The 13,576-nt window shown below is 39.5% G+C and overlaps 1 protein-coding gene and 1 pseudogene across 2 annotated transcripts in view; one reads left to right on the top strand and one right to left on the bottom strand.

Moving 5' to 3' along the window:
• LOC120558849 overlaps nucleotides 1-13,576 on the top strand; it is a 128,167-nt gene that overhangs the window by 60,148 nt on the left and 54,443 nt on the right. The window lies entirely within an intron of this gene.
• The window catches only part of LOC120558910, a 15,216-nt pseudogene continuing 6,829 nt past the window's right edge, over nucleotides 5,190-13,576 (bottom strand).

Genomic DNA, 13,576 nt, shown 5'->3' with positions numbered 1-13,576 from the left:
CTATTTTGCGGTTTTCCAAAACTACCTTGGGTGAGTTTCCATAGTTTAGGATACTACTTCTTATGAGTCTGCTTCTTATTGACAATAATTGGTAACTATTGATTATTGCAACATGGCATTTAGCAGTGGAGTAGCAGGTCAACAGTAGATACCACTTAGAAGATATATGATCTGAAAGCTGGGAACCTGAAGATTAATTTGAGATGCAGCTCAGCACTGTGTATCAACAACTGTAACATTTTGGAGCTCTCAAATCTCAAGAATGACATTTTTCAGCTATTGGATGACAAGCACTTCAGTTGTGTAAACTGCTCAGAAACCCTCTTACTGCTGTGCCCTAAATAATATCTCTGTCTAAATAATGTCCTGTTGTGGGTCAGTTCATGACTTTACTGAGGTGTCCATTGTCAGATATTAATGATGGTTGCCTCCGTGTCCGCCGTCGGTCCTCCAGTTTCAGGTGAAGTAGCCTGTGTGTTAGCGCCATCCTGTGGTGACGAGTTGGAAATAACAGATCCACATTTCCTTTTTGATTTAATGTAGCTCATTCATTTAGAACAGTAAACAGTCAGTTTCACCGGAACTCCTTTAGTCGGTGTCCTACACATTGACATATATAGGTCCTACATCACTTTTTTATGGACACCCTGCAGCCAATCAGAATCGAGTATTCACCCAGACCATGGTATCAAAATGAATGACGATAACTGCAGACTCCCAAAATCAGATCTTTTAGATCACTTCTTAAAACCTATTTTTATAGACTATATGTGGACTATAGGTTTCATGTGAGGTCTCTTTTTATTGATCTTTATTTTAACTCATTTTATTCAACTTGACATATCAAACTGTCCCAGTTGATCCATTAAATATATTGTTGAGGTGGAGCAGCACATTCTTCATTTTAGGAATAGTTGGAGAACTGAATGTAAACCATCAACTCTGGTCCTTCAGAGGTGTTAAAGCTGTGTGAATGTTATGTCTGTTTCTCCAGGAGAGCATCGTCTCACCTGTCCTCAGACCAAAGAGGCAGCAGAAGGAGATGATGTCATTATACAGTGTGGTCTGGACCCCCCCGACTTGTCTGACTCCACGCTGGATGTGGCGAGACTCGACCTCGGTGACGATGATGGTGATGTCCACTGCTATCGAAGAGGAAAGGACCAACAGGATGACCAGATGGATCGATACAGAGACAGAACAACTCTCAACCATGAAGACCTGATCAGAGGCATCGTGACTCTGAAGATCTCCTCAGTAACTCTGTCTGATAGTGGTCCATACAAAGTCTACATCAAAAAGCTGCGAGCCCATTCTGTTATTAACATATCTGTTGGTAAGCTGCATGCTGAGTTTATTAATAATAATATAGTTTATTAGGTTCATTCATTATAAGTTGTGTAAAATGCAACTGCAGATAATGAAGAACGTTGTGTCATTTAAAACAGAAAGAAAAGCGAACAGGACAAAGAGAACTGATCCCACCACATCTGGACCTCCAGTGGAAGAAGTGACCGAGTCAGAGCATCGGGGTAAATGTCTTCTAATAGTCCTCCAGAGACCTGAAGGGTCCTGACTCAGGCTGGTTAGTGTGTGAGTTCTGGTTAGGGTTAGGGTTAGGTGTGTCTCTTCTTAAAGCTGCCCTTCTTCTAAACTCAACATCTTCTCTGATATTCTTCCAGATGGTGAGAACAGGAAGACTGCCCGTGCTGTTATCCTTCCCTCTCTTCTCCTCCTCGGGAATCTCCTGGTTCTGGTTCTCTCTCTGATCAGTAAGTTAACATAAATCCTGCCTCACAGCTCTTTATCATCAACATTTAAAGTCCTGATGGGTGATTTGATCAGGAAAGATTACAAGTGACACTGCATATTATGTTTAATGTGTGATGCTTTGTGGCCTCCAACATCTAGTGTTGTCTCTCAATGTCCGTGTTCTTAACTGTAAACTGATGTGATCCTTTCTTTTTCTCAGAGGGCTGCATCAAGAGGAGAAGAGGAAGGAAGGAGGAAAATCCAGAGACAGACGTGGAGTCAGCTGATTTTGCCGGGGCCTGAGTGTAGCCCCGAATGTATTTAGAAAAGTTGACAAATATGAAACCGGACAATAGCCTATGTAAACCCCCGAAATCATAAGTTGCCTTATTTCGTTGTGCTTTGGCTTTGCACACACTGCATACAGCCTGTTGAAATAGACATATGTCCTAAAAATGATCTAGCCTATAGAATAAGTTTCTTTGCTGTCTGTAGCCTATGGGCTGCTCCGTTTCTTCCTCTCTGTTGAATATGCAGCAGCTATGGTTCAGACTCAAACACACAGAGCTCTGAAGCAGACCTGTGCGTCGATGCTTAGTGTCCACTCTCGCTGTAGGAATGGAGACGATGGTCTGTGCAGCTTCAGGTTTATAAAGGACGCGCTCTGCTGTAGAGATGCTGCAGCAGATGTGACGCGTTTGAGCTCAGTTTATTTCTGCTGTAGTTCCTGTTTTCCACCTCCGATGTGTAGCAGCATACAGCCACTTCCTTAAACGTTGTCATTTAGAGACCAGAGACCCAAACGGGGCTCTGAGTCTGTCAGAAGGTCTGAGATCTACCGTATCAGCAGAGCAATCACATAATGCACAGCAGGCTATGTTGCAGGTAGATTATTTTCTGAAATATATTTAGGCCTACTTTATTCTTGTAATAACCTATTATAACTTCATTTTTCTCAAAATATCACAACTCCTCCAAATCTCAGAGAACACAGATGAGATGAGTTATATTTTGAATGTGCACAAAGTTTTGAACATTGTCCACATTGTTGTTGGAGTCAGTTTTACTCACGACATGCTAACGGCAACAAAGGATTCCATTCATTACGCTAAGCTAAGCTAGCAGCGGCGCCGCCGGACTAAGACAATGCATGCACTGAGACAAAAATGCGTTTGCCCACCAATATAAATATAGAGGAGACGGTGAATACTCCTATTTCAACAAACGGTGGCGTATTCCTTTAATAAGAAAAGAAACATATACTCAGCTGTCCAGATGTGGAGTTAATCAGAGAAACGAGCCATCAGGACTAACAGGACCCTCTTTAAAGGAGTCATCAGAGCAGAAAGTCACAGTCCTAAAAACTAAACCAGACTCCTAGAGTCTCTCCTCTGTCTGTTTTTAGTGTCAGAAAACTATTTGTGATATAAAATGTTGTGTTATATCTTTATATTTCACATGGTGTTCATGTTACTACAGGTTTGAGTTTAAATTGACGTGTTACATAATGTTCTGTCTTCTTCTAGTTGTGTAATTACTACATCAATATATCATGTCATATGTTACTTGTAATGATCTTTCTATTGTTACCTGTCTAGGGACTACTGATGTAAATTAGCATTGATGCTAACTCCAGCATGTTAACATCTTGACGTTCATTAACGAGCTCTGTCCATGTTCAGTTACTGTGAATTTAAATAAAGTTATTACAGCAGAAATGACTATCAGTGTAAATAATGCTTTCATAGAGTGAAGGGTTTTGCAGCTTTTAAATCCAGGAAATAAACTTGGTGACCTTTGTTACAATAATAAAATGACCACAGTTTATGTTTTTCATTCAGGTAGTGTTTCAGTTCCTGGGGGTTTGAGACTAAATGCAAAGAGACTTTTTTTTACCTTCAATGTAAAATATTTGTAATCCAGAAGAGTTGGAGAAAAATAATGTTGCTGCTGAAACATCTGAGATATGATTTGTTGTTTTGCTACAACAGAATAGAGGAAATAAAGTGAATCAAATCTGGTAAATGAAAGAAGGCACACAGAACAATATGGAAGTCGGTTTTGGCTGAATATAATTTTCCCGGGAACTTCAGTGCTGTTTTTGTGACATCATTCTGTAACTGTTTGTACCAGAGTCCATTTAAAATATCACTGTTTTTACAAATATAACTCACTATAAGTACTCAGATCCTTTACTGCAGTTAAAGTACTAATACCACACTGTGAAAATACTCCACTACAAGTAAAAGTCCTGCATTAAAAACATGACTGAAGTAAAATTATGTAATAAGGTCATCTATGTTTGTCCTGTGAGAACCACGTATCTCTAACAAGTTTTAAACCTGTCATGGTGTCGGAACAACAGCCCTGTTTTCAGCTTAGTGATGATTTACTAGCTGACCCGAGAGGCTTTTTAAACACTTTATTTAGCTTAAGAAGAAGGATATGCAAATAGAATAGTTAACAGAGGTAAGATTTAAGGTGGAATAAGTTCTACAGTTGAACATTACGTTTGGGTGACGCTGTACAAACAGTTCTTGAAGTGGTATTGGGCTTAAATGACTGACAAGGTTGACTGTTGTGTGTTTCTACATTTTTTATTTGTTTAATTTGAGTTTGTTTCAAGTAGTTTTAGGACATAATCCTGTATGTTTTCATTTGATTGATGGTTTGAATATTTACATTTTGTTAGATTAATTACATTAGGGATTTTTCTTCCTGGGATTATTTAGTATTATTTTCAAATGAAAAAACAAAAAAAACAAGCTCTATGCCACAGAAGTAGAACAAACAGAATATTATTTATAATATTGTGCTGTAAAAATGGGAAGTTGTTAGTCTATGTAATGACCTGCCTAATGGATATATGGATTACTGAACGGACCGACTGGGCCCCAGAGTCAGAGCCTCTGTTTGAAATGACAGATCAGTCAATCAAATGATATCATAAATAAATAGACACATAATCGACCACAAAGAGACACAAAACGACCACAAAGGGTTTCAACCTGTTCATTTGTTTCTCCACCTCCCAGTGCAGTAATACAAAGCTCTCTCTCTCTCTCTCTCTCTCTCATGGCGTTGTCCCAATTGACGACTGGAGGAGGCTTTGTAAGTTCACCATTTGTGTCTTTATTAACAAAAAAATGACACCCAAAATATACTCAAACCAAAAATACAAAAACAATATTAAACTGAGGCAAAATAACGGCAAACAAACCACAACAATACTATTTATACATACATGTGCACCCGCTACAATAGGCACCCCAAATATTATAAAAATGTCAGTTATGCAGAACTATCTTACCTATTGTTCTTCACCTTAGTATTGCCCAGCCCCTCCCTTCAGAAAAGACCTAATGAGGAAAACCTGCACCCACTCTCCCTGATTACACTGGTCAGCAGCTGAGCTACCCCCACTATGAACTCATAAACAGTGCTGAACAGGCCTATGTCAAATAATAAGGTAACACATACACTAAAACAGTAACCTACAACATTAGTGATATTAAGAATCAAGCAGACACAAAACAGTATTATTTTGGGAACAGGGCCTGGAGAAAAGGGAGCAAGCCAGCCTTTTCACAGGCGTCTCCTGCCATCTACTGGTCAAAAGACTTTTGGCTTTGTAGGCCTACATCCAAGTACGAATCAGACAAATACATTTTAACAAAATGCAACATCAACAAAAGCCAAAATAAAGTGCAGCAAATAAAAATCCTCCGTCATCATCCAGCAGTTGTGTTCCCTGATTGTCACCATTTCCCCTGACGGCCTGATTCAGCCCCAGATATTAAAGAGATAAAGTCATAAAGGAGCTGAAGCCTTCACATAGTTTGTTGTCCAGCAGAGAGATCTTCACAGCAGTCTGAACCAGGTTCACATGAAGACATATACATACCAGTTGGAGATTCAAGTCACTTTGGATAGATTTAAATGATAGAAAGCAGCTTTCATTATGTCCCTGATATTATTTTAAGAGTCCCAACTCACAGTGAGGTTAAGGCCACAGACGGTAAAAATAACAGACAAAGCTTATAGGTGAGCGAACCCGGATTAAGGTGAATATATGCAGGAATACCCCGGGTACAGAGTCACCTCCATCTGGTAACTAAATGACAAAAAAAAAAAAGATATATATATATAAATCAATATTTGTGTACAATTTGTAAAATGATTCACTAAAGCTCTCAGACGAGGTTTCCTGCAGCTCTCTCCAGGTCTTCGTCTCCTTTTGCTGCTTCCATGTTCAGGCTTTCCACTTCAGATCCGTTCGCTGCTGTCTCTGGATTTTTCTCCTTCCTTCCTCTCATCAGAACCAGAACCAGAACCAGGAGAGTCCCGAGGAGGAGAAGAGAGGGAAGGATAACAGCACGGGCAGTCTTCCTGTTCTCACCTTCTGGAAGAATATCAGAGAAGATGTTGAGTTTAGAAGAAGGGCAGCTTTAAGAAGATACACACCTAACCCTAACCCTAACCAGAACTCACACACTAACCAGCCTGAGTCAGGACACTGAAGAGTGTGTGTGTGTGTGTGTGTGTGTGTGTGTGTGTGTGTGTGTGTGTGTGTGTGTGTGTGTGTGTGTGTGTGTGTGTGTGTGTGTGTGTGTGTGTGTGTGTGTGTGTGTGTGATTCTCTTTAGTTTAGCTTTAGTCCCCTCTCTGTCTGGCCAGCAAGTGATGCTGCTACATGTTTTGCAGCCCAGTTTGTTATCTTTAAAAACGAGCCAGCTGTTCGTGGAGCAAAAATACATCATTTGGTCCCTTGACCAACAGTCAGGCCGTCCGTGTGTTTCGTTACTCACGTTATTGTTGACGTCGGTGTCTCTGACTAAGGTAACGTTAAGGTTGGTAGCTGCAGACTCCTTATTAACGCTAGCTGTTCCGCTCACATCAACATCACATGCAACTTTTCCAGCTTGGGTCCCCCTACAGGTTGTCTCGAACCGAAGCTGGAAAAGTTGCATAGGATGCCTTTAACAAGAGTACGATGTAGAAGTGCTGGTACTCTAGTACACTGCGTACCGGTGAGTACCGGCCCACTTCGAGCACTGTGGAGGACTATTAGAAGACATTTACCCCCCAGGTGGACTGACTCGGTCACTTCTTCCACTGGAGGTCCAGATGTGCTGGAATCATTTCTCTTTGTCCCGTTTGCTTTTCTTTCTGTTTCAAATGACACAAACAAAGTTCTTCATTATCTCCAGTTGCATTATACACAACTTAAATATAAAAAACATAATAATTGACCTGTCCTGCTTACCAACAGTGAGGTTAAATTCACAGCGGGCTTTCAGGTCTGGGACGTAGACAGTACGGTCCAGAGTCAGACAGATTTACTGAGGAGATGTGCAGCGTCACGGTTCCTCCAATCAGGTCTTCATGGATCAGAGTTGTTCTGCCTCTGTAGTGAGGACTCTGTGGAGGGAAATGGTCCTGTCCATGTCGGTAGACGTGGACCAGATCGTCATGGAGGTCAAGTCTCTTCAGATCCAACGTGTAAGGAGTCAAGTTGAGCGGAGGACTCAGAGAACCCCCCAGAGTAACAGCATCACCTTCTACTGCCTCGACCAGAGTCGGACACACCACACCATACTCTCCTGGAGAAACACACATTATAGAGACACACACATTATTTAGGGTCACAGCCTCATGGAACTTTATAAAACACAAGCTAGAGACTGAGGGCTTTGACTTTTGCCCAAAAATCATATTCAAAGTTTGTTTGTTTATTAATATTCAAATATTTATTAATAATATTTTGACATTTAAATGCCTTCAGTAAGGAATGGTTCGTTATTTATTTAAGGGGCAACCGGAGGAATTTTGGGACCTTTAGGATAAAAAGACTTATACCATGGTCTGGATGAATACTCGATTCTGATTGGCTGCAGGGTGTCCATTAAAAAGTGATATAGGACACCTACTAAAGGAGTTCGGTGAAACTGACTGTTTACTGTTCTAAATGAATGCGCTACATTAAATCAATAAGGAAATGTGGATTTATTATTTCCAACTCGTCCTCTGAACACCACAGGATGGCGCTAAAACACACCGGCTGCAAGAAGTAAGTTCTACTCTAAGTTATATATTATATTCTACTGGCCCTCTGGACTGACTTTGTTTCACAGAGAATAACGTTATCTCACATATCTCAGCTCGCTGCTTCAGGCTGCACCGCTGCAGCCGACAGTAACGTTACACATCGCGGATCACATTCTTCGTAAAAGTCGTTATATTGTTTTGGGGACAATGACATGGCTGATAGCTAGCTTGTCTTGTTGTTCAACATACTGTCAAATTATTTTTACTGATTGCCAACTGTACACAATGTTATTGACTTTGGATCTTGCTAGCATAGCGTTAGCTTTCTGGCTCGTAGCTAAACTGAAGGGTTCTATCAGCTGAGCGGACTATATAAATATCTCCGGTTGCTAAGGGAGGCAAGTCGTATCTAAGGTTCTTCCTAATTCCTGGTGGAGAGAACAACGTTTGCATTGCATAAGAACCTGATGGATGGGAATGATTGTTCCAGGTATTAGTCAAACCGTCAGGTGTAACCAGGGAAACGGAGTTATTGTTTGGATAAACTTTAGATTTCGATTGTAAAACTAATTAAAATATGAACTAATGTTTTAAAAATGTGTTATTTGGCAAATGACCATGGTATAAGCGGGTTAATGGACTTCGAGGTGTCCATTGTCGGGTATTAATGGACTTCGGCGGAGGCAACTGCGCGTCGGACGGTTCACGCCTCGCCGTCGTCCATTAATACCTGACAATGGACACCTCGTCGGGCATTAACCCTTACATTGACTGTTTACTGTTCTATATGAATGCGCTACATTAAATCAATAAGGAAATGTGGATTTATTATTTCCAACTCGTCCTCTGAACACCACAGGATGGCGCTAAAACACACCGGCTGCAAGAAGTAAGTTCTACTATAAGTTATATATTATATTCTACTGGCCCTCTGGACTGACTTTGTTTCACAGAGAATAACGTTATCTCACATATCTCAGCTCGCTGCTTCAGGCTGCGCCTTGACCCTCCCCTCGCCAGTATTAATTTTTCTATGACCCTCCACATCAACTTGAAAAAAAGGCATGACCCTCCCCTTATGTGCTAGTTTGCATTCAGTAAAGATGTACATGTGCCATTTGATATTTATCAGTCATGACATGCACCATTAACCTCTGCATTCTCATCTTACACATCCCACTCCTCTGTTATGGTGTGGTGGCCATTTCAGTAGATTAACTCACTGACATTGTTGTTGAAAGACAATAAGCATGGAAACTAAATGCACACTTCCTGCATTACTGCATTACTTCAAATGCTAAGTTACTCCTCTAGTAAACTAGTATTCACATGAAATAAAATAATAAAATATTGGGACCATTCCAATATATCTTTATTGTGACTGTTATTGCCGCTGTTCATCACACCCCCAACCTGCCCCGTCAGACACCGCCTACCAAGAGCCTGGGGCTGTCCCAGGTCTCTCCCTGAGAGAATGCTTGTTCTTGGGGGGAATTAGGCTACTGGAATAGTAAATTATAGAGTGTCGTCTAGACCTACTCTATCTAACTCTTGTTATGAATTGATATACTGTAGCCTACATAAGGGAGAGAAATACCTCGCGTGCTCGCTGGACAATACTGGTGATTTATTAATTTTTTTTAAAGAAAGTGCTGTCTTTTCTACAGAAAGTCGCCAGATTTGTCGCTATAGTCGCTTTTGTGAAGAAAAAAAAACACACACACACACACACACACACACGGAGATAGTGAGAACTTTAGAGGCTCGAGAATGAAATGATGGATGACACAGCAAGAAAAGGGCTTGGTTACAGGAAAACAGTTGAGGAAGAGTTAAAGAGGAAGTTGAGATAAAATAAAGTCTTTGTGGTGTGACTGAACAATGTCTACAAGTTCTCCTCTGTGTGCTGTGCAGAGAAGAAGAGAAATACTCCAGTGTGCTGAAAAGCGTGCACACACGTTTCCTCCCTACATCAGAACACACCTGTGGACTCTTCTCACTGCTTTACAGTTTAGTTTACTTTTCTTTTTTTTCTTTTTTCTTTATCTCTGTCACTGTGTTATTCTTAAACACTGCAGCTTAAGGAGATAAAATAAAAATAGCAGCTCAATAAATTATGCCGACTTTCATGAGAAAGTCATGAGAAAGACACAGTGCTTGTGTTTAAGGGTCGGACTTTCAATTTAAACAAAAAACGTTAGTTTGATGCCAATACAGGTACTGAAGGCATTTCATGGTCAAAATATTATTGATAAATATTCGAATATTAATATTAATAAACAAACCAACTTCGAATATGATTTTTGGGCAAAAGTCAAAGACCTAGGCTACTTTTCAGACCCCCTTAGCGTCTTTTTTTCAATGAATTACAATTTCCTACAATGCACAACATTTAAAAACAAATAAAGTTCAATCTCATATCTGTCAGATATGAATCCTATGAAGGAATTCAAGTCATTTTGAGGCCTACACGTCCTTTCAGTGATAAGGTAGAACAAGCTGTGGTCACTTTTTGGCAAGTGGAAAAAATTACGGGATTGGTTATAAGCTCACACATTAAATGCATTTTATTTTATTTTGTCTGGTTTTCACATATTTCGGTTTGCCTCTTTTAAAAATAATCGGCTAGTCTATGAGGATCAACAAGTGGAGTTGCTTGCGACGTAAAATTAATATTTAATAATTACCAACCTGCAAGTCCATTGCAATGCATGCTCTCCCTCCAGGACATTAGGAGCAGCATCAGTGTCACTTGATGAGTCAGCCAGGATGTACTGGCCATCAGTAGGCTATGGTCACGCTTATTATAACAAAGTCTGGAAAAAGAAATGCAGATCAAAGAAACTGTAAAAACTGCAAAATAGAATAAAAATGGGTAGAAATTCATTCATTCTACTATCTAATTTATTCAACATAATACGAATAATTGTTTCCTAAAATGTATGCAAACAAAATAAAACCCAAATATAATTGCTAAAAACAAAGCTGACAGACTTAAGAGACTTACGTGAATGTGACAGAGCGTTCCTCTCTGAGGCAGTTTCAGCTGATGGCAGAGTTTACAGACGTGTGACAGTTATGTAGGCCTACACATGCTCTTCTTGGCTCTTGTCTGTAGTGTCGGTAGGCTAAAGTGCTGAGTAAGCAAAAGACAAAAAAATACATTGAGTGATCACAAGAGCAGTTTGGAGGAAAACCCCACCCCACCTGGCACTATAGCTGCTGCTATGATCATGAGTCACAACAATTGCCATGAAACAGCCTACGGGCGTATATAGAAATAGAAATGATGCAGAGTACTTATTGAATTAGTCATTCCCCACTTAGCGTTTAGGGAACGTTAGTTTTTGGTTCTCTAAAGGTTAGTTCGAACCAAACCAAGATAAGAGATTAAACCGGGATTTCCCCGTTATCCTGGATGAATTATAAGCCTTGACTCGGTTTCACATAAATCACCATGGAGATGTATTCTGTGCAGCCAGCCTGCTCCTGACCAGGCTACCAGCCAGGATTTATTCATTAATCCTGGATGGAGCCTTTTCTGATCACCCAGCAGTGGTTTGACCCTATTACCCTATATCAGCCTGGATTAAAATACAACAGGTGCATATTGCTGTTCATTTAAGTATTATTATTATTTAAAGTGGTGACCATTATTTTTTTTTAATACTTATTCATGTGACAGTCATTGTTACTGTTATAATGCTGTATGAAGACTGCTGTTCATATTGTTGTTAGAAGTTTGATGAATATATTATGGCAGTTTGTTGAGATAATTAGAAAAGGCTGATAACATTTCAAATGTGTTTTAAATGAAGTCTGTTACTAAGGGCAACACATACAATGCTGTACATTTCTATAGTTAACCAATGCACCTTGATTTATTTTAGTTGATTAATTTTTTTTTTAATTCTTTAACAATAAGGATCATGTTTGTTCCTCTTCCATGTACATTGTATTTGGCATTCTTAGCACACAATTTGTGTTGTCCAGTAAACTGTGACTATAATTTGGGAGGATTGTACAATTCTAAGAACATATCCTAATTGTACAATCCTCCCAAATGATAGTCTTAGTTGACTGGACCAGTAACTAGTGATGTAGGCTACTGTACATTCATGTAACAACAGGGTGAGGACACCTCAATGGTTTCTGACCTTATATTTTGCTGGGGGAAATAACTGATGAATATACTCTGTTCCATTCATGTTTACAGTGTGCATGGAATTCATCACTTAATTATCTTTATAGTTTCTAGATTTTAGAGTGTCTTTATTTTCTCTGTAAGGGTTAATGCCTGACGAGGTCCATTAATACCTGACTGACAATGGACACCTCGAAGTCCATTAACCCGCTTATACCATGGTCATTTGCCAAATAACACATTTTTAAAACATTAGTTCATATTTTAATTAGTTTTACAATCGAAATCTAAAGTTTATCCAAACAATAACTCCGTTTCCCTGGTTACACCTGACGGTTTGACTAATACCTGGAACAATCATTCCCATCCATCAGGTTCTTATGCAATGCAAACGTTGTTCTCTCCACCAGGAATTAGGAAGGACCTTAGATACGACTGGCCTCCCTTAGCAACCGGAGATATTTATATAGTCCGCTCAGCTGATAGAACCCTTCAGTTTAGCTACGAGCCAGAAAGCTAACGCTATGCTAGCAAGATCCAAAGTCAATAACATTGTGTACAGTTGGCATTCAGTAAAAATAATTTGACAGTATGTTGAACAACAAGACAAGCTAGCTATCCAGTCATGTCATTGTCCCCAAAACAATATAACGACTTTTACGAAGAATGTGATCCGCGATGTGTAACGTTACTGTCGGCTGCAGCGGCGCAGCCTGAAGCAGCGAGCTGAGATATGTGAGATAAAGTTATTCTCTGTGAAACAAAGTCAGTCCAGAGGGCCAGTAGAATATAATATATAACTTAGAGTAGAACTTACTTCTTGCAGCCGGTGTGTTTTAGCGCCATCCTGTGGTGTTCAGAGGACGAGTTGGAAATAATAAATCCACATTTCCTTATTGATTTAATGTAGCGCATTCATTTAGAACAGTAAACAGTCAGTTTCTGCAGCCAATCAGAATCGAGAATTCATCCAGACCATGGTATAAGCATAGATATATTGTTCTATATCTATGGGTATAAGTCCATATATACGAGGGAGCAAGGCATATAATATGTAGAGAAGGAAACTATATACTAATAATAATATATATAATAATACTAATATATCGTCCTCTATAAAAAATTAAAAATAAAAAAGCGGGAAAAAAGCGTGGCAGATAATAGCGGACGGACTGAATGATATAAATAAAAATATACATTTATGAACTACTGCTCTTAACTGAAACCATTCAATGAGTCACTGTCATTTGCAAAAAAAAAAAAAAAGTTTTACACTTTGCATTAAAAGTGAGCAGTGGAATTTAATATGACTTATAACATTTATATTTTAGCCCAAGAGAGAGAGGGAGGAACAGAGTGAAAGAGATATTTACGCTTCATATTCTAGCATTGTAGAAAGTTGATCTGGATGGTAAATTTCCTGAGTAACATTATCTTCTGCTCACTTTCAAGGCAAAGAGTACAACTGTTAATTTGTGCAAATGATTAGTAGCCTCATCCTTGAATGGTCTGATTATGATGGTTTCAGTTCAGAGCAGAGGTCAGTTAATGTTTATGTTTAGGCTACAATTACACATTCAGTCGGTCCGTGATCGTCTGCTACGATTTCTCTCTCTGTTTCATTACAGCGGCC

Source organism: Perca fluviatilis, chromosome 1, assembly GCF_010015445.1.
Source record: "Perca fluviatilis chromosome 1, GENO_Pfluv_1.0, whole genome shotgun sequence".
In the NCBI taxonomy this organism is placed as follows: domain Eukaryota; kingdom Metazoa; phylum Chordata; class Actinopteri; order Perciformes; family Percidae; genus Perca; species Perca fluviatilis.
Note: the sequence above shows the minus strand (reverse complement) of the source record. Positions and strands in the feature narration are given on the sequence as shown.